Consider the following 22,770-nt stretch of genomic DNA (forward strand, 5'->3'; position numbering starts at 1 on the left):
GCTACAATAATTTACTTAACCATATGTCAAGAACAGAGATGGGTCCATTACATACCATAACAGCTTGTCTTCATACCAATTCTACATCTTGTGGCTCCATGAAGCAAAAAAGAGTAAACCCAAGCTCACTTCTAAAATGTAAGAGGATCCATCACTTTTCACTGCACCAGGCTGCCTTCCTAAGAAATGATATATTCTACATTTTTTGATGGTCATTTTTTGATCTGTCTTTATCATGAGAAGCAGGTAGGACACTTCCAACAATAGTAAACGAATTAATTTATGGAAGCAGGGATTCAGTGAAGCCCCCTGGATGAACCCCTTGAGAGTTCATTCATAGATGCCAACCCAGAGCAGCAGGAAGAAGACTCCAAAGCCCAGAAAGAGGAGGCCATCCAGGAGATGAGGAGCTCTTTATAGACGTCCCGAGTGCACTTAGTGGAGGTAACCTCATAAATGAAGAACCAAGAGGCGAGGAACATGCCAACGGCCAATAGCACCATGGTCGCATGGGGGAAGACAGCCAGATTCACTGGGCTGGTAGTATATCTCTTTATGGCCTCTTGCTCCATTTTGTCAGGCACGAGGTTATCCTCCACTCCACAACTGGAATAACACATTGGCAGGATATATTCTACATTTTATAGTTATAAATTATACTGTCACTAAAACAAAACAGCCAGTCAGTTTATGAATATCATCCATCGATTTTCAAGTGTAATACCTTCTCTTCCTTGTTGATTCTGCTCATAATTTCTTCATGAAAATATGATACTCTATTCCATCAACATTAAAAAGAAAACACCACAATCTTCCATATCTTTTTTAAAAAGATAGAATGCTTCACGAATTTTCATGCCATCCTTGTGCAGGGGCTAAATTAATAATCTTTTCTCTAGTATTCCAATTTTAGTTATGTGCTATCGAAGCAAGCACCATGTCTTCTTTGATTTTTTTTACAAATACTTCATTAAAAATGTGAATGTAACAAAAATAACAAACTTAAAATACTCCCTTGCAAAAAAGGAAGCTCTTTGTTTCTTCCAAAATTTTGATGTCAAATCTAAAATGTTTTGCTTTCCCGCAAAAGCATGCTTTTTCGCAGTTTTCACCTGCTGTGAGAATTATTCCTACATTATAATTAGTTCAGATAAATGAATGGCAAGATTGCTCTTCAGATTTTACTTTTTAAAGCTCATTTACATGATGGTCTATGATGACATGGTTATTAACAGTTTTTGGGCAATTAATTAAGGTAGTTGGTAGAGTTGTTAGCACAAAATGAAACTAAGAGGTTGTTTTAGTAAATCCTTCTGCTCAGGAGACATGATAGTAGCCATTAATCCACACTAACTAAATGAATAGTGCTCTTCCTCCTCTCATTCTACTTTCTTTGGTAGGCATTATATTATTTAGCAGATTTTTTTTTTTTTTATTCTAAAGTGTGAGATTTGGGTATCCTTCAGCTACTGTCACATCCTTCTTCCCTCTTCTCTCCAAGCTACGAAGCACTGTGTACGCACAGGCTATTTTCTCTTTCCCAAGGAGCTCTTTCTTTCGTATCATTAGAGGCTCTATCAGACAGAAGCGTATCACAGTAAAAACTCCAGTGATAGTTTATGAGAATAAAGACATGCCTTTCTGGGACTTGGGATTTCGCCCCTTCCTTATACATCCTCCTCCTCTTTTCCAGATATTCATCTAGGAATATCAATTCTTCCTTCCTTCCTGGGACTCAGCCTACAGCAGTTAGGTGGGACCTAGGCTAACGTTCTATGTAATGTGTGTAAATGAAAGCGACATATGGACTTTCCGGCTGAGCCAGTAAAAGCCTGTGCTCTGTTTTCTACTCTGTCCCTTCCCCTTTCTGCCACAACAGTCCTGGAAAAGCCCCAAGCCTGCTGAGGTACCACAATGTGGACAGTTGTTCCAAAGTGTTACCCAGACTCACAGAGGGCTTTGCTTTAGTGAGAAATAAATTTTGCTGCATTAAGCCACTAAGATTGTTTAACATGATAGCACAATTTAGTTTATGCACCTTGAAAATAACTTGAAGCAAGAAATCCTGAAATTGACTGGTGCCTTCTTGGCTTATTCATTCAGGAGCTCCTCACTCATTTGTTTCTAATTTGCAACACTGTGCAGTGTGCCCTCAAAGACTTATCGCAAAATCAGATAAATAACTACACATTTTTTTCAGCTCTATTGAGGACTAATTGACAACATTGTAAGATATTTGAAGCATGCACTTCAAATTTGAACCAAAATTTAGAGATAGCAAATTTAGAGTACAGGTAGACATATTATTTTAAAACGAGGCTATAGTTTTCCCCAGCTGTATCAATAGAGCAGAGGGAAATTCTTTTAAAGACAGAGCAGCTTTTATTTGAAAATCAACAACTTCATGGGCCTTTTTTGTTTTGGGGGGTTTTTTTGTTTTAATGAAAGGCAGGTTCCCACCCCCCAGACCCTCTCTCACACACACAAACACACACACAGACAACATTTGAATAGAAGATGTCTAAATTACTTTACTTAAAAAGTAATTAGTCCTTCAATAGGACCCTGGATTTGGGGGAGCAGGGGTTGGAGGCGGGGAGTTTAGTGTGTGACGCAGACATAAGTTGAATGAGAAGACTGCATGAGAAAGTCTGCGTGGGGAAGGGACAAGGGACATTAGAACGGTTGGGACATTAGAACGGTTGGTTCTTCAGCACACCCTCTGTTGACGTTGTTGCCCTATTCTGTACCAGACTGTGATCCCCCTGGTGGTCCACAAATTTCAGGACACCATATGTATTAAAACACTGGATACAGCTTTTAAAAACCTAGTACCCGTTGAATGTTTTTCATGACTTACATGCTTCTGTAGTGGACTGCTAACTGCTTGCGCCTTGCAGGCTCTGTCTTCTGGGAGCTGTGCAAGCTGGAGAACCCTCGCTGAGGTTCTCCATGGCATGTGAATGCTAAGCAGAGAGGAGCTGAAGACTACAGCTGCTCTGAACCTCTTAACCTTCCCATTTCACATCTCCACAGGGTTAAGGATGAATAATGTTTAATTAATTAATTACTCAATCAGTGAGTCAACGAACAATCAGTTCTAATTTTTTCCGCTAAAAAAACAAGAAAAAAGAAAGAAAGAAGGAAGGAAAAGGAAAAGAGAAAGAAAGAAGAAAGAAACCCGTCACCACTACAGGTTAATCAATGTGGTGTCTGGAAATTCTAAGAACCAAGAAAGGGGGAAATGGGCTTAAACCAGATTTTCTTTCCTCTGGGAAAATGATTATGAATGAATTCCTCCTTGCCCTCTCTAATCTATGCATCATATGATTACAGGATCTCATGCAGGTCAGAATTATACCGCTCATACTGAATTGCACGCCCTCTGTCACATATAGGAGAATAACCTGCCATGTGTCTTTAATTCTCTTTTAAAATCTTCAGTGGACTTCTGTCAGAGGCCACACAGGAAAAAAAGGGACAGAAAGAAAGAAGGAAAGAAAGAAAGAAAGAAAGAAAGAAAGCAAACAAACAAACCTTAGAAAGAACATAGTGTGGTTAGAAATTTTTGTTGTCCTGGGGAGGACATAACAAGTAGCATCCAATATAAGTCAGCCAAACCTTTTTGACCTAATACAGCATTTCAAGGTTTCTTCCAAGAGAGTTGAGGTTCGGACAGTTCAGCTGCATCCCAGTAATCCCCTGTACTGTCATTGGCTGAGCAGCATAAATAGCCACTTATTTTAATATTTAAGAGACTCTGCAAATATCTTCAATTCACAGCTGACCTGTGACATTTCATAAAATCAACTACACTTTGAAAATATTTCATACTAGTATTTATTTTCAGCTTCATAATCTTCAAATATTAATAGTAAATAAAAACAACAGTAATGCTTCGTGACAGAATAATCTGTGCAATAAGAATCCTTTCTTTTACAATAAAATTCTTATTTAGATAGATAGAAAAAAATATGCCTTGTATAATATGACATTACCTCCTCTCAAACCAGATCAGTTTCTAAAATCCCTCTCTTTTTATACTTATTTCTATTCAAGTATATGTGCAAACATTTCCCTGCATTTAGTTTACATGAAAATTATTTTAAATCATGAATTATTGACACAATATACTTGTACTTTATGTGAGATATTTTCACTAGAGAAAAAATATTTATGGTTATAGTATGCAAAAATTGAATTTTTTTTCAATTCCCAGTCACGTTTTACTCTTCTGAATTTCATCACTTTAATATTTGGCATTTCTGTGGCCTAAAAAGACTAGAATCATTTAAGATTTAATGAAGAGCTATTTACCTCTTAAATCTTCTTCCCCTGAGTAATGAAATAATTACCCTCCCATAATCATGGAAACGTGAAACTTGAATCTCAAATTGAGCTGTTGTGAGAAGGGTTAGTAATGCTGCATAGGTGATCACCATGGTAACATTTGGAAATGGCACCGATGTCAAGCCAAGAGCGTGGTATTTCTATTCCCACAAGAGCCCGACCAGGGACTGGAGATGAACTCTTGCATGGTCTCAGGAAAATGACTAAAAGCTAACATTTGCTGGGTCTCCCACCGGAGTATACACATCACCATTTCATATCATTCTCAGAGGAAGATGATTTTAAAATATAACAACAGCGTATTCTCAATAGTTTTAATTAAAATTGCTTTGTAACATTATATCATTATGGTGTGTGTGTGTGTGTGTGTGTGTGTGTGTGTGTGTGAACTTGCTGTACATTCAAATGAAGCTTAGCCCTGAGGAAAAACATGATGATGCTAGGAAGGGAATCCACTAAAGCTTTATTCACATAATGGAGATAATTAAATAATTAGACATTCTTTAAAATATCAGAACAAGTTAATTCATTTTTAGCAGCATGGATTAGGAAGGTGATTTTATAAATCCTAAGGAGAATATTATTTACTTGGTATTGAAGAGGAATAATTAGTGTCACTTTGGCCCTGATGTGTGTATGTGTGTATATGTGTTTGTGGGTCTAAAACACATACTATTTTAATTTCAGGGAATACAGGAAATACCAAATTGGACTGGATAGAGAAAAAATAAGCCAACATAAATTAAACACTAATATACAATATGTATATAAAATTTAACATCAGGGGAGCCTAGGTGGCTCAGTCAGTTAAGCATCTAATTCTTGATTTCAGCTCAGTTCATGACCTCAGGGTCCTGGGATCAAGCCCAGTGCGGGGTTTGGCCCTCAGTGGGGAGTCTGCTGAAGGAATCTCTCTCTCCCTCTGCCTCTCCCCCTGCTTGCATGCTCCCTCGCTCTCAAGTAAATAAATAAATCTAAAAATAATTTAGCACCATAATTTTCAAGTATATATAGTAACTTAAATCAGGATTACTTAGTTCTTCCAAGAGAAAGAGCTCATACAGAAGTACATAATTACTATTTGTAATTAGCATACTAAATATTTGTATGCAACTCTGTGCTGGTAAAGTGCTTCAAAACAGTTTGTTCACCTAAGTAAATAAACATTGCCCTTATAATCTTGCCTATGCTTTATTTAACAGCATTAAATATTTTAAAAATGTGTAATAACATATTTATAATATAATAACATGTAAATATATAACAATTTACAACAAATACAATAACAGATATTTACTAGAGCCAGTGACAAGGCAAACTTCGGCCCATTTCACTAATTCATTTATGCATTCAATCAACAAATCATCATTAAGTACCTGCTATCAAGGACTATGCTAAGTGTTGCAGATTTTTTTAAAAAAATGAAAATTAGCACAGTTTTCTTGGAGTATAAGGTCCATGGTGAAATATTTACTCAAATAAATGTAAAAATCACAATTGTTGCAAGTTCTTATCAAAGAAAGTTACATGGTGGTCCATAAACAACTTCAGGAGAGCTATGACCCATGAGAAGAGATCAGAACAAACTGCCCGAAGGTAGTGAAGCTGAAATGCAAGGGAAACCTAGGATCTGCCATTATTCTCCATACTCTAAAGAAAAATCTCTGACCCCCATGATCATGATAGTAGTTTGCATATCTTTTTACTAATGAATTTGAACATCTTCCTGTAGGCTTTTTGAATGAGTTAAAGTCATAAATTATTTTGTTATTTTTCTAATAACGTACTTTCCTCTTCATCTATCTGGGCCAAAACTTCTTTTGCAGATTCGGTAGAAACATGTGAAGAACGTTACCTAGCAAAATTCGATGCTTGCTGATTATTCCACAAATATTTGTTCTTTATCTACAGTTATGGGTTGGATTGTATACCTCGGAATGTGACCTTATTAGGAAACGGGGCCATTGCAAGTACACTTCGTGAAGAAGAAATCATGCTTGTGTGCAATACGACCTGTGTCCTTGTAAGAAGACAGCCGTGTAAAGACAAAACAACGCATAAGGAGAACATCGTGTGATGAGGAGGCAGAGTTTGGAGTTATGCAGCTGCAAACCAGGGAATGCCAAAGCAGCTGGAATGTGAGAAGAAGCAAGGAAGGGTTTCCCAGCAGTGCTCCGAGGGAGTTCAGTGCTGCCAATACCTTGATTTGGGACTTCTCTTCTCCGGAACTATGAAACAATACATCTCTGTTGTTTTAAGACACATCAGTTTGTGTATGTACTTCATAACAGCAACCCTAAAGAACTAGAAGCACCAGGTACTGCTCTTGGCACTTGTTAAATTGACTGGCATGACAAGAATTGTGAGGACATAAAACGTATGATCTTGCCTTACAAGAGTTTCCAATAGAAATAGACTTATTTACCTGAGGATAATAAGGAACGAATTAATTTTTGATGAATATGTGCTAGAAATTGCAAATAATTCTATATTATAACAAATTAAGAAAACACATCAGAGATACTTGAATTTAAAGGGAGTATAGGGACCCTATGGGGCACACATCTTCAAGTCTGTTCATGTAAACGAGGACTCAAATGATGCCCCATATAGAACTTGGGCTCCCTCATGAAAAATGAATAGAACTAAAGCAGAATCTGACCACATCAACACCACGAAAATATCATGCACAATTAAAGGAGCCCATACACACATAGATAGAGGTTTAGTCAATCACAAATCCCCTAGCTTCTGGAGATTGAGGTCAAACACTTTAGGTTGTATGAATAATGGTGTAGTAATTTAATTGCTAATTCCATTTTAACATATATTAAAATAATACACTATAATGGAGATGGTATGAGAGTAGACATAATAAAATGCAATAATTTATAATGTAAATAAAGACAGTGAGTGGCATGCGCAGTGGGCCAAATTCTGCTCTTGGAGGAACACACAAGGGTCATATTAACTTTAGAATTAGCTGTATTCATTCATGAATAAGATGAATAAGATGATTCTCAAAAGCAGTCTTTCTTTTTGAATGAACCCTCTGATGGAGATTTATAATTAGTTTATATCCATTAGCTTTACTCTCATTGGCTTTTGTAATAGATTGCAAAAAATGACCACAAATCCCTTCTCTCTCTCTATGCATGCCCTTTGCAATATGGCTTTACAGATTTTCCCATCAAGAAGTGAAGCCTTTTTCTCCACCTCTTTCATCTGAGCTTGGCTTTATAACTTGCTCTGGTCAATGAACTGTTACAGACACATGAATAGTGTTTGCTTTTGGATGTTGCCTTTTTTGCTGTTAGGGATACCTTATGCCTCCATGTGAGCAAGTCTAGGCCAGGCCAGCCTCCTGAAGGATGGAAGACCATGAGGAGAGAAAATTCCCAGCATCATAGCTATTCCAGTTGAGGTCCTAGATCATCCAGACCCAATCCACTCAGCTGGGATCCAAAAAATGCCCAGACAACCCACAATAACATGAGAAATATTTACTGTTTTAGCAGCTTAGTATTGGGATAGTTGGTGATATAGTAAAAGGTAACCTATACAGATCTAAAAATCACTAGTTGCGATACTATCAGAACACCTACTTGTGTCTGTTCTAAGCACTTTGTAGATATTAACCCATTTAATACAACAACTCTATGAGGTAGCAGTTGTATTATCATTATCATCACCCCATTTTGCAGATGAGGAACATGAGACTGAACAGGTAGTATGTGGAGGAGCTAAGAGGCAAATCCAAACAGTTTTGTCTCAGAGTGTATCTTGTTACCTACCTTTAATAGACAAGTTATCTGGCAATTAACAAAACAGGAAGTACAAATTTCTAATGAAATTCTGGAACAGTTGCCTTCCCCAGCAACCAAATAAATGTACAATGAAATAAGATACTCTTTCATTTTAATACTTGGCATAGTTATTGCATAATAGTAATGTCTAGAGTTTGAAAGACTTCCTTGAAAAATGAATTACCACACACTATCCTTGGGAAACTATTTCATGTAATAATTCGCTTCTGGTGATATTCATATCTTGGAAATAACTGAAATACAAGAAGGCTCGTTAAAATATCATTCAGCATAGAAAAATTGGAAATAATCTAAATTTCCAACAATGAGTGACTTACTAAGTAATTCTTCATACATAAATATAATTCAATTATTAAAATGTTGGATATGTCATGCTTTTAGTAATGGGGGAAATACTTATGGGATAATGATAAGTAGAAAAAGCAGACTGCAACATTGTGTATTTATTGGGCTTAAACCATGAAAAATATACAGGGAAGAAAGGCAGAAAGGATGTTAAAATATTAACAGGATTTACCTCTAGATGTAAGATTAGAGATGACTTTTTAAAAACCTTGATTCTATGATCTCCCTGATATGAGGAAGTGGAGATGCAGTGTGGGGGGTTTAGGGGTTAGGAAAAGAATAAATGATACAAGATGGGATCAGGAGGGAGACAAACCCTAAGAGACTCTCAATGTCACAAAACAAACTGAGGGGGCTGGTGGGAGGGGGGACAGGAGAGGGTGGTGGGATTATGGACATTGGGGAGGGTATGTGCTATGGTGAGTGCTGTGAAGTGTGTAAACCTGGCGATTCACAGACCTGTACCCCTGGGGCTAATAATACATTATATGTTTATAAAAAATTAAAAAAAAACCCTTATTCTATTTTATTGTTATTTCTCCATAAATATGGAGATCCTTTTGCTTCTTTTCTAGTATAAAGCTCTGGAGTTCCAGAAGGGATTAGAACTTTCCTCTCTAATGGAGTAGGATGGAGACAAAGGAAGAGGCTACGGTATCTCCTTGCCGACCCAGGAGAGTTCTGCTGTGACCTTGGCCAGGTAACTTGACTAAGCCCTGACCTGACTGGAACAGTAAAATGCAAACCCAGAACACACCCGTTTCTCTCCAACTTGCTACTTTGCCTACAGATGGAAAACAGATGCCTCAGCCTCCTGGTCCTGGGTCTCAGAGAGCCTAGGGCTCCAAGCTCTGTCACAGGGAGAAGCAGTCCCTAATCCTCTGAATTGCATTCCTTATGCCAGATGTTCCCAGCAATATGGTAATGAATATATGAATTAATGCTTCAAAAAGGAGGGAGCCCATTTTGAGATGTAAAGCATGTTATGAAGCTATCTATTGCCTATGACCACTCTTTAGCTTGAGGGCTGTAAAACTGAGAACTGAGCATCTTGAACTCCCTTAGCCCAGGAATGAAGTTCTCCAAATGCTCTGCAAGCTAAAATCGGGGTTAAGATGCTGAGATTTTTTGCCACCTTAACCCTATCACCATCTGACTAATTTCACTAATTATTAACTCATTCTCTAAAACTCAGGAATGCTTTGAAACAACTTTCCTATTTAGAAAAGCACTTCTTCCTCTAGGCTACAGCTGTGGTGACTTTCCAGCCCTGGGGCTACTCATGATTAGATCCCACAACTCTATATCCTTGAGGAACATTTAAGCAGTCTCATGACTTATCTTCCACAGAACCACTGCAAGGCCTGCCAGAGGCTGTCATCGAAGGTCCAGCCAGCAATTAGGTCTGGTACACACCTTGAACCCCAGATGTGGGAGGTATTCCAAGACCAGCTCATTACTGGCCTCTCATCATTCCTGCTTTCCCTGGATATTACAAGCCAGACAGGCTTGAGGCCAGAAGCTTCCCTATACTAGGTTTTGAGGACAAAGTTCCTGCTGGGCACGAAGGAACTGGAGCCAGGGAACTTAACTGGAGTGGAACAAGGGAAGAACTGGTATGTCAACTCTAAGTCAGTTGAGTCAACTTCGTTCGGATTCTAGAAAGAGGGGATATGTTGGGTAAGGCTCTAGCTATAAACTCAGGAGGTTATCAGGAACATGCTCACTAACTCGAGTCATCCCAGGGAGGAGATGCTCAAGGTCACATTACTAAGGGCCGCACAAGTCTCTAACTTCCAGGAACTCTGGACCCTTTGGAGGGCTTAAACTCCTTGAAGGAAAAGCTCCAGAGCAGAGGTGGTCTCCACAAGTACAGCTGCTCTGCCCTTCCTTCAGCCCTGAGAGTGACAGACGAACGGCACCTGCTGCCAACATCATTCTGGTTCCTGAAGCCTTTGCCTTGAAGAGCCAGGCCATCCTCCTGTGCAGAGAGGAGCCCTTGTCACCCTCCTCTGCTACACCTCCTTGTCTTGGTACTCTTCTAGAATACACAGGTGTTAATTTTATAATAGATCATCTTAAATGCATTTTCTCAATAGAATATAAGCTCTCCCAGGAGAATGTGATCTCTCTTGCTTTAATATGAACTATAGGAGAACAAAGATTTTATCTTTTAAGATAAAAATTTTTAAGATTTTATTTATTATCATATCCTCAATGCCTAGAACAGTAGGTGGTATACAAGAGTACCCACTAAATATTTATGAAATGAATTAAAAGAAACTATTTTCAAAAAGAAGTTACTGGAGTGACAGCAACAGATAGGCCACAAATTTACTTAAAAATGTAGACATAGGAATTTAATAAAATTACAGAAATGTATTCTGAGTGACAATCACAGTGGCCCTGTGCAGTAAGTTAAACATTCTTTATACAATTAGAAGGTTAGCACATAAATAAAATAAGCAACAAGTTTAAGCAAAAATTTAGGATGATATTCAACAATGGCTAATGGAATGCACAGCTTAATTATTTAAAAATTGCAGAATGGTATGCTATTTGAGAATTTTATTAAGTCTGGGAACTCCTGTGGTTGTGGAGAGATGTGCTTCTTCTCCCTAGGTATCAAAGTATCAATGATGGATGGGTGGTTCCCTTTGGGCGAGTGTCTCTTTGGCCACCAAGCTGTTCTCCTCTTGGCTCTCACTGTCACGGCAGGACAAAGTTAACACTGGGTCTGCATCTCCACTAGGATTGTCAGAAATACCTTGTGGCATCATAAACCATCATCTGGTAGAACATCTGGTACTGTTTGCAGCCTAAGAAATATACAGATGTGGTGGCCAGCAACTCACATGGCAATTGCTTCAATTATTTAACCACATACGGATAGAGTGCCTCGTGCTGGTTTTTGGAATGCATTACTGGAACACCTATGTGCATATAAAGAGAGTTGATTCGGGCACGCTGCGGTAACCACTGGAGCATATCACACTTAGTCACAGAGGAGAAGATATTATCATGTGTTATACTCATCTGATTAGTAGTACATGTCAATTACATTGGTGTTTTGCCTGAAAGTCGGGAGGAAGTGTTGTGCTTGCTGTGGAGTGGCAGACATATTTTCCCTTGGGTGACCACAGGAAAAGTGCCAAGAAGTGCATTTTGATTAGTGTGCTATATTCATGGACTTGCTATCCAAGGCTTTCTTTTTTTTTTTTTATTTTGACATTTATTTATTTGACGGACAGAGATCACAAGTAGGCAGAGAGGCAGGCAGAGAGAGGAGGAAGGGAAGCAGGCTCCCCGCTGAGCAGAGAACCCGATGTGGGGCTCCATCCCAGGACTCTGGGACCATGACCTGAGCCGAAGGCAGAGGCTTCAACCCACTGAGCCACCCAGGCACCCCTTTCATATTTTTTTTTTTCAGTGAATTGCTATGAAGGAACCTTGCAAAAACCTAGACTTTTTAGGAAGTTCATTTGCTGATTCCATGAGGAGTGATGAAAGGTGTTGGAATAGGTAAAATCACACTTGATTTTTTTGTATTAAAAAAAAATCATAGGTGAGTACTAATATGACTATCCTTGGCAGTGTTCATCTTTAAAGATTTTATTTCTACTTTAACCTTTAATTTAGGACAAAGATGAGGACATTCAATCTGAAGAGACTGACAGTGGAGAAAAAGAGAATTGAGGGCAATTAATAATATGTAAACGAATGACTGTCAACTTACTCCCCACTGAGTAACCAATGCTAAGTTAGTTTGCCAAAAGCAAACTTTCTTTCACTCTCTCTAAAGTGATAGGTTGGAGTCAGTAGTCCATTCATCAACAAACATTTGTTAAATAAGCATTACAAGCAAAATACTGGATTACAAGATAAAGAAAACACAAAGAGCATAAAATTGTGTGGGAGGTAAGGAGAAAATATGTTTGCTTTTAGAGCTACAGTAAAAGCCCACATAGCCCACAAAATTTAGCCCTGTGGTTACTTGGTTATTTGAAACTTCATTAAATATACCTTAAATATTTGGCTTCAATTAAAAAAGTCATAGACAGGGCACCGGGGTGGCTCAGTCAGTTGTCTGCCTTCTGCTCAGGTCATGATCCCAGGATCCTGGGATTGAACTCCAAATCAGGCTCCCAACTCAGTAGGGAGTCTGTTTCTCCTTCTGCCTCTCTCCCTGCTCAAGCTTGTGTGTACACTCTCTCCCTCCCTCCAATAAATAAATAAAATCTTTTTTTTTTTTTTTTTAAAGTCATAGATATACTCACATTGGGCCAGACTGCCAATTTGGTAGAAGAGTCTTAAAGAAAAGCAAGAATCAGATAAGAGTAGAACAGTGTTTCTTGTAGAATCTTTGTCGGTAACATGGGATAATTAAAAAATATCTCCAGTCTTTCTATAAAAGCTCTAGAATATAATATTAAAACAGACATGTATCAAGCTTTTTCAAACAGCTACGAGATACAGTGTTGTATCTTCCAAACACTGGAAATATTGGTATTTTCAGAGATTCTGCCCATTCAAAAGCAAGTAACAAATTACAAGGTAATTTTATACTGGTAGAACACTGTTTCTTTTTAGAGAACAAAATATAACATATCTGTTTTGGCAGGTAAGTAGCATAATTGGAGAATATTCTCAAATCACAGAAAGAAATTTGGCTACCAACTGAAAATTCAATGTATATTTACTGGACTGTGAGTCTTCCTCACCATACTGGGATCTTAACAGTCAAGGTTCTGTTTTCTTCATATGTGTGTGTGTGTGTAATTTCTAGCACATAGGATACTGCCATGCAGTCAGGATAAAATGATAAAATGATATGCCTTTATTCTGTTGATCAGAATAAAGACCCTCAGACAAAATGTCGGAATGAATGTACTAAAGGATTTTACCAGGATGTTGGAGCATAGTTGTCCCTCGTGCATTTAATATATGTCATTACCTAATCCTGATTTTAATGAAGGTCACCAGAGATATTTGTCAAAGGACCATAAATAGTTTATTGACATGACCAAGTTTCCAGGAAGAAATTAAACAGGTATAAATCAATAGCAGAGTCTCTTTATGACATCTGTGGAGTTTGGTGGTTCTCTGACCAAAATATTTTTACATTTAAAGAGTCTCATTGATAAGATGTTCTACCAAAACTTTTACAACAAATAAAGCATAGCTATTTGATTTACCAATAAATCATAATCATCTTCCCTTCAGTACTTTGTTAATTGTTTTTAAGTTTTCCTCACTCCTGATTTGCTTTCTTTAACTCACATAAATGAGATTATCAATACTGGTGGCTTATGTTACAGAAGTGGCCTGTCTCTATTCAGTTTAAGACCTCTCAGGTTTGGGGAAGTGGTTTGATATCGGTGAGATTTTTAGATGCCTTTCCTGGTGTGGTATCAGAGTGAGATTTCATCTTAATGGAGACTACTGCCTAAATCTTCCAGTTACCCAATTAAGTAATTTGGTTATCTGAACAGGGACTATTTTGTTTCATACATGCATCTGAAAAATATTCAACATTTTCACCTTCAACTTAGTTAGTCATTTTCTCTTCATGAACTTAACCATGTTAGATAAACAGAGCTGCTAGATATAGAATAATCCTTAATTAACATACCCTGTTTTATCACTCAAATTAACATACCCTGTTTTGTCACTCAAGGGCTAGTCAGAAAAGCAGAAATGACTCCAAATTTTATAAAGAAGTACTTTAACATAAAAGATTGTTAATGTAGGCCAAAAAGCAACCTAGAGATTAGCAGTAGCAAAAAGTCACTACAAGTCCTAAGACTGGAGGACGAGAGGAAAAACTGGTGTTAGCAGAATCCAGAAGCAGACCAATGAATGACTGCTAGGGCTGGGCGTGGGAGGATCTCCCTGCTAGATGACAAAACCAGGGAGATAGAAGCTTTTCAATAGGATCTACACACCCAGATAGAAATTAGTCATCAAAGGAACTTCTAAACAAGGAGAAAGAGGGGAAGAAATATCTTGACTTCTCTCACTCTCCCACGGTCAAGACTATTTTGTAAGTCATGGAGCTTCAGGAGAGAGGAGCCTTGGAAATGAATTTCAATGTAGTAAAGAAACAAAAGAAAGGGCAGGTAAGGAGTTGAAGTTAAATAAACTGGCATAATTTTAGTGGTTTCCAAATAAGATGCAGTCCAAAGTGTATAAAAAATAATTCATTGGCTTGCAGGAAGAAAATCTGAAATGTTCTTTTATTATTCATTTTTGTCTAAGATAAGAAAGAAATGAACTTTGTTATTATTTAATATTTGTATTGACCCTGACATTGTCCTTCAGTTTCTGTGTCAGAAGGAAATGTGTCCTTTGTATAATGTGATAAATGAGTGTGAGGCAAAGAGAATAGCGAGGGTAGGTTGGCAGGAGCCTGCAGGCCTTGCTTCTTCATCTGCTTTTAGTATAGTGCAGCATTCTGCGATGGGTTTTGCCTGAGCATGTGGATTTATGAGTTGCAGTAAGTAATTTTGACAATATTTACTACACATAGTGGATACTGAATTAAAGAGATTGACAATAATACTCATAATGTGAGTGTAGGCAAACAGCAGAGCAACTGAAGGCCTACAATAATTTTGTGAGGTCAACCATAATGATTTAATCAGAATGGACAAAAACATTGGCCCCAAACTTCAAAATTATATGAGACTATTTGAAAAATGGGTTCATTTCAATTACTCATAAAAATGAATTTTCCCTGGGTTTATATATTACCTTTCAAATTAACAAATTTTGGTATTATAGAAGATACATAATTTATTTCTCAAAAATTTTAATCCCTTTTTTGTTAAAATCTTATTTTTAATACATATGTAAATGTATATATATATGCATATATATATATATATATATATATATATATACATTTTAGTATCGGCAAATAAGTCCTGGTTGGAATGAGAGATTGTGAACCTATGGTTAATAGTATTTGTGAAACAGCGTCCCTCCTCCCCCTTACAATAAAGTTTATTTACCAAGAGTTTTTTTTTTTTTAAACAGTGCTTAAACTAAATAGCTTATGATGAAATTGAAGGCTAAGATTTGCTTCAAGGTAATTAATTTAAAAGAAAACTCATATTTTAGAAGAAGTTAGAGCAAATCAGTTACTAATAAAAAGATAATCCAGACCCACCTTTCATAAGGACTTAATTTTCAGATTTACACTGGTATTGTGTCTTCTATCCCACCAGTTTTTCTTCTATGTTCATTTGAATGCTCTTACTGTGTTTTATAAGGATTGATCTTAAAGATGGCACTTTATAAGTGCCATTGGCCCCAAAGTTTAAAATTACTTCCTGTGGACTGTAACTATCAATCTTCAAGCCAAATTAATTAGCAATGAAGATCATCATTTGTTCTTGGGGCAATGTCAAAAACTGAGAAGAGTCTAAGGTGCTTACTGTGCTTGTTCCCTAAAAAGTTACAGATGTTGGCAGAAGCCATGAGACTCCTGGCCTAGAGAAAAATGACTTTCTTACTTAAGGTGGAGCATGCAAACATAAGCTTCATTTTGCATCAGTAACCCCTTCCTCCCCAAGTCCCACGAGGACAATGCTGAGTAGTCAGGGAGAGGTTGCATATTCCCTGTGTCTGCAAGGCTTCTTGGGAAACCCAGGCTTTTACAATAGACTATGAGCAAAACTGCCTGTGCTTTGGCCTAGAGGCAGATACAACCTTTATTATACTGAAGAGCAACAGACTTGCCTTTTGCTCCAGAAAGAGACACTATCTCTATCTTCCAAGGTGATTCAATATACAAACATCCTTGAAAAGTTGGTCTTGGAGAAAAGACACTCACTGCTTCTGGTCATACAATGTGAAGAAACATGCGAGACCCATGGAGAATTACCTGTCTCCCAGCACCCAGTTGCCCAGATAGATAAATTCTTAATTTGAGGTGGAGGGTGGAAAGAGGAAGAGCAAAAGTGTTATTAGATTGATTCTTTGAATCTCCTTTTATTCAAAAGAGTCTTAAAATGCAAATTCTTAAAATTAAGTATGTATTATTAATTGTATTTAGTGATAGAAGTACATGGACCTAACTTAAGGATAAATACATATATATAAGTACATTTATACACACACTTATACACATATGTGTGTGTATGTGTATATATATATATATATATATATATATTTATATTTATATTATTTCCAGATGTATTATCTGGAAAAAAGGTCTTTACTTTTTTCTTTTAAAAGATTTTAATTGGGGCACCTGGGTGGCTAAGTGGGTTAAGCCTCTGCCTTTGGCTTAGGTCATGATCTCAGGGTCCTGGGTTCAAGTCCTTCATTGGGCTCTCTGCTCAGCTGGTAGCCTACTTCCCCCTCACTCTCTACCTGCTGCTCTACCTAGTTGTGATCTCTCTGTGTCAAATAAATAAATAAAAACTTTTTTTAAAATTATTTATTTATTTATTTATTTGAGAGAGAGACAGACAGACAGACAGATGGAACAAGCAGGGGGAGGGGCAGAGGGAGAAGCAGGTTCCCGCTTGATCCCATGACTCCGGGATCATGACCTGAGCTGAAAAGCACCGCTTAATCAACTAAGTCACCCAAGTGCTCCCCAAAAGAGCTGTACTAACAGAAGTGTAAGGTTAGTAAAAGTTTGGAAATAATGATCATTTTAACCAACTATTGGGTCACAAAACAATTCGGAAGAAAATGGCTAAGGGCTTCATCAATGAGGACAGTAAAAGAAGGAACCTAGGCTTTGGAATTAAGTAGATCTGGGTCCCATTCCCAGTTCTCCACAACAAAGGCAGGCAAACGAATTTCTGCATGTCTCAGTACCATAAGTTCTGGAAAAACTGTAATTTTTTAAAAAAGAAAAAGGTATCTGCTACTGCTGTTAAAAAAAAGTAAACAACTAGTATTTTTAAAACTACAGTGAAATTGCAATTGTAGACTGAAAATTAAACTATTAGAAAATGATTAGTTGTCATCTTAATTTTACATAACTATTCACTTAATTAAAGTAAAAGAGAATACAGGTCATATACTCTGTGGTTTCTAAAAGTAGAAAAAGGAAAATTCTGAAAGTGACAAAGGGAAAATATAAACTTCCTAAAATAGAATAGTAGAAGGAGGATATTTTAGTTAAAAGCATGTTTCATGGCTAAATGTGAATATAATCCAAAAATTTTAATAATTATTTAATGAACTTCCAAGTTATCAAAATTGTAATTTATAAAAGACAGAGCAAAAGTCATAGTTTTCAACTTCACTGCTGGGAAATTTCTTTGAGAAAGAGTTTCCTTCCAAAACATTTCAATTCACATGGCACTTTTTCCATCCTTAATTTCTAGTTCCTGATTGTCAGTCTCTTATCCCTGATGCTTGTGACATCACAAATCTCTTCCCATGGAGATAGTGGCTTGTGATGTCTTAATTAAATGCACTGAGGTTTGAACATTCCAAGAATAAATGATCATGCTAGAAGCCCATCTAAACACAAGTGAAAATAAAACATATTGTGCATAAATGAATAAATTATAGACAAAAATGAGAGAGAACATGTAAAGAATAGACAGTATCATCACTTTTCTGAAGACTAGTGTTATTACAACCACATTTATTTAACATTTTATATGACTAGAATAAATGCATTGTATGTTACTGTTTCCTGTGGCTCCTGCAAATTCCACTTATATATTTTTAATTTGCTAATGTTTTTAGGACTTGGTTCTAGAAACATCAATTATTAAGATTTCTTCTGAAAAATCAGCACAGGAGTACTTTTCTTTTGCAAGAGGAGATATAAAAGTATTACATGAAAATTTTGTCAATTAATTTCATGAAATTCATCTCTTATCTGTCAGATCATTTTTAAGCTTTGCATTTTGAAGGCAAGTATACTAGTTATAACCAGAAAGATAAACAGTGGTTCTCTCCAGCTAAGTCACCATTATTACATCAGCCAACCTGCCTGATAGACCATTTAGAAAAAACACTGAAAATTTGCAAAACACTTATTTTTACAATATTCCCTTTTAATAATTATAAATAAAATGAGCCTTCTTTAAAATGAGTTATTTGCTAAGGTGTCTTTTTTTTCAAACTTGGGATTCCAAGGAACTTCTGGTCATTCATTTTACTGCTCTTTTATTAAGCTTCAGTTCTGTGTATCTGTATACAGTCTGAAAGGCTCCAGATCTAAAGATAATCAAGATCACATGACTGAAGAATGGGCCAATTGTGTGCAGATCCAGGATCCATCAGTGGAAAGCTAATACCCTCCTTGCTGAAAGCATATAATCATTTTGAAGTATCTTCTTTGTTTTTTTTTTTTTTTAGAGAATGTCAAAAAAGCAGAGTCTAATTTTATGTGCCTGGGAGTAGCTATCTAAGCTTCAGGCAATACAAACGCTGCCATTACTAGGGAGTAAAAGCTCTGCATAATTAACAAACATCATCAGCCTTACAGTTCCTGCAGAATGCGGTAAGTTCCTTGCCTGAAGGCTGCTCTCATCCTAGTAAGTCTGTTTACCCTGTCCAAGATTAGATTAGTTTAATTATTATGAAAAAGACTGCTAAGATCTTACAGCCTAATTATGCAAATGTTTCTAAATGTTCACAAAAGTAATTTATTTATTTGGAGATAAATGAATCTGTTTTGTCATAAAACAGATTGCAGTCCTGGCAATGTACAAGCAGGGTTACGTAGCCTTGGGCAAATCTTTCACCACAAACATCAGTGGGATCCCTAGATTACAACATTTAAAAATACATAAATGTTTTTAGCAGGTTTTTATTGTTTTTGTAAATTATAGTAATCCCAGAAAGAACTATCACAGGTTTAATACTCACCAACCTTGTTATGAAAACATGGTTTCTCAGCAGAAGCATTTAAAAGATGCTAACAGCTAAAACATTCCTGGTAGACCTATTAAGGTACACCTGTTTTATTATGCTTAGAGCAGATATCTTCACAATCCTGGCTCCCCACCCCCTTTCCTGTAGTATACTAGTTGAAGTAACTCTTAAAAGAAAATACTGGAAACAGACAGTGGGATATATGTATAGGTCATATTACCTGTATTCATCTTACCCATAAAAATAGTATTAAATTTTAAATAACTTAAACCAATGCCTCTGTCTGAAATGACTTCTAAGTCAGCTTTTAAATAGCAAGCAATACTTGGATATGTAATTTAGCTGGAGCTTGAGAACTTGGAAACGTATACTTGAATCCTACTAAGTTTCTGAATCTTATAATTTGCAGCATTACCCATATAGTTAATATCCTTAAGTAGTCATGTCTTAAAATAACCCAAATAACTGAGGTCAGTTATCCACAGCTTCAAATTTTGACATCAGAAAAGATTTATAAATTTGCACAAGTTTAAGGATCTTTAGGAAAAAATTATTCAAGGTGTGGACCAGATGGTTGATAAGGGAATTTAGTGGATATATGTTGTTCTTGGTTACCTGGCATTGTTCCTTCTTCTGGAAATACAGTCCATTAAGTCTGTAACTCACTCTTCAGGTCTGAGAGGGAGTGTGACTCCATCTCCCTTCGCCCTACCACAAGGATGATCACATGACCTAAATCAAGTCAATCCCTTGACTGACTTATTAGTAAGCTATCAGGGGATGATGACAATGATTGTGACAAAATAATAATGAGAAGTGCAAATATAAAAGACCATCACTGAGTATTTTCTATGCTGGACACTGTGATCAGCTCCTCATGTGCATAATATCATTTAATCCTCAACTCCTTTTCCACTGAGGCTGAGAAGCTATTAAAGTGTAATATTTAGAGAAATGAACAGCCTGCCTATAAGGGAGAATCTGTCAAAAAAAAAAAAAAGGTGGAGCTCTAATGACATTCTTTAAGGATAAAGACAGCATACTTTTGGACTGGAATTGTCACCTACAGTTAGATACACTGATGTCATGAATGTTGTGTTGCAAGTAACAGACTCTAAAATGAGGACTGCATCATTAGCCATGATTGACCATACTATGAAGAGCCTTTCTCTTACCAGGGGACAGATGCAGATAAACTAGAGAAATCTCAAACTTGGTAACAGATGTAGAATTTAAACACCAGAGAAAGGATATGTATATTTCAGAATCTTTAGGGTAGTTACCATGTATTATGTTGTTTTTTTTTTTTCAAATGTACACACACACACACACACAGTGGGGGGGTGCTGGACAATCCACAATGAAATATAAGGGAATCTGTTGTTATGAGCTGCCCAGCAACACTTTCCCTTATTTTCATAACAGAATCCTGCTTTTATGTGGGGTACTAATTCCATGCTTGTATTTAAAGGGGATTGTCCTATATTCTGCCCTCTTGCATTAGAGACAGGCTCACAACCAAATTTAGGCCAATCAGATTCTCCACCAGGAGACTTTTGTCAGGTCAAAAAAGGAAGAAACCATTTTTCAACTGGGGTCATTAAGCTGGCTTGATGTGGGTCTTTGGCATGACGGGTTGGATGCACTTTAGTTACCTTGCCCCATTTATGAGAAAGCCTGGCTGGAGGAGAAACAATCTGATTTTTCAGATATTTGAGTCAATGAACTTTCATTTCTGCTTAAGCTAGTTGGAGTTTGATTCCTCTTATAGGTAGGGTCCTGCTGAGAAGAGAAAGTTTGAAGCTCAAATGAAACAACATCATTTTTCCCCTGTATTTAATGTTCGCAAGCACTAGTTCTAGATTTAGTTTATTTTTAGAAGTGTGAGTCATGTGGCGCCTGGGTGGCTCAGTTGGTTAAGTATCTGCCTTCTGCTCAGGTCATGAACCCAAAGTCCTGGGAAAGAGCTCTACATAGGACTCCCTGCTTAGTGGAAAGTCTGCTTCTCCTTTTCCCTCTCCTTGCCACTCTTCCTGCTTGTGAGCTCTTTCTATCTCTCTGTCAGATAAATAAATAAATTTTTTTAAAAAAGTGTGACTCATGTTTATCTCAATTAAGCATCCTAAACACAGTAAATCAAAATTTTGCCAACTTTGCTTTTATATGCTAGCTTCTTTTCCTTTTGAACCAGGGAACATGGTGACAGTGACCTCTTTAGGGCCTTGGTGAGAAACTTGTATTTCCAAGCGTCCACATTTCCTGTGCCTTTAACCATTAATGATATTGTATGTTTGGGGGATAAATCTCAACAACAGAAGACAATGCCCCTATAAATATATCGAAGTGTCTCTTTCTTCCAGAATTATGTGACAGGAGAATATAGTTCACTAAAAAAAAGTATGATAGAAATAATGGAGTTTGACTTTTGCATGTGTTTAAATTAACTGCTATTTAAAAAGCAGGACAATGGGTCTACGGGGAGATTCCAGCTGAAGTTCTCTTGCGTATTAAATGGATGGTATGAACAATAAGCTTAACAGACTTCTCTGATACCACCATTATCTTGGTTATTGAAGCCATTAGAAGCTGTTTGCTGTCAGTTAAATGATCATATCTCAAGTGCACCTGCTTTATAATTATTCATTTGGAGCAAGATCATTAACATATTCCTTAAGTCATTTACAGACAATTTGACTTACATTTTTACATTTACAATTTTTTGCTCTTTATAACAAATTAATAAGATATATAAATGGGTGCACAGAAATTCTACACAATCAAAAAATTAGGCTATAAAAGATCTATAGTTTCAGTGACTTGTTTATATAAGTAATGGTTGAGACTCATTAGTAGTTATGATATTTACAAAGTTTCTGAAATAATGCAAAAAATAATTGCAGTGGACAAATTAATCCAGATTTTTTCAGTTAGGTAATCAGCAGAATATATCAAGCAACCAGTTAAATGTATATATTATAAAATGGTAATGACATCTAATTAATAGCATTCCAAGAATTAAATGAAATTATAGCTCTTATTTAGCACATTGCATGACACATAGTAAGCACTCAGGTTGTAACTGTAATATTAATAATGAAATGCGGGATGCCTGGGTGGCTCAGTCAGCATCTGACTCTTGATTTGATTTCAACTCAGGTCTTGATCTCAGAGTCATGGGATAAGGCCCATGTCAGGCTCTGGGCCCATCAGGGAGTCTGCTTGGGGTTCTCTTTCTCCGTCTGCACCTTCCCCCACTCATGTGCCCACACGTGTGTACTCTCTCTGTCACTCTTTCTCTCAAATAAATAAATTAGTCTTAAAAAAATGATATGCTCAGTTCTATGGGGCTACAGAAGTAGAATTTTTTTCCTTCCAAGAGTTCAAAAGCTAA

General features: G+C 36.9%; 1 non-coding gene and 1 pseudogene across 1 annotated transcript; both read right to left on the bottom strand.

Moving 5' to 3' along the window:
* Positions 1-330: 330 nt before the first annotated feature.
* LOC101690842 lies at positions 331-572 on the bottom strand (annotated as a pseudogene).
* Positions 573-827: 255 nt separating this feature from the next.
* On the bottom strand, positions 828-935 carry LOC123394609. Its single transcript, XR_006609367.1, has one exon. It is a non-coding gene; the product is annotated as a U6 spliceosomal RNA (small nuclear RNA).
* Between the last annotated feature and the right edge of the window lie 21,835 nt (positions 936-22,770).

This window comes from Mustela putorius, unplaced genomic scaffold (assembly GCF_011764305.1).
Source record: "Mustela putorius furo isolate JIRA1106 unplaced genomic scaffold, ASM1176430v1.1 tig00003834_pilon_pilon_pilon, whole genome shotgun sequence".
In the NCBI taxonomy this organism is placed as follows: domain Eukaryota; kingdom Metazoa; phylum Chordata; class Mammalia; order Carnivora; family Mustelidae; genus Mustela; species Mustela putorius.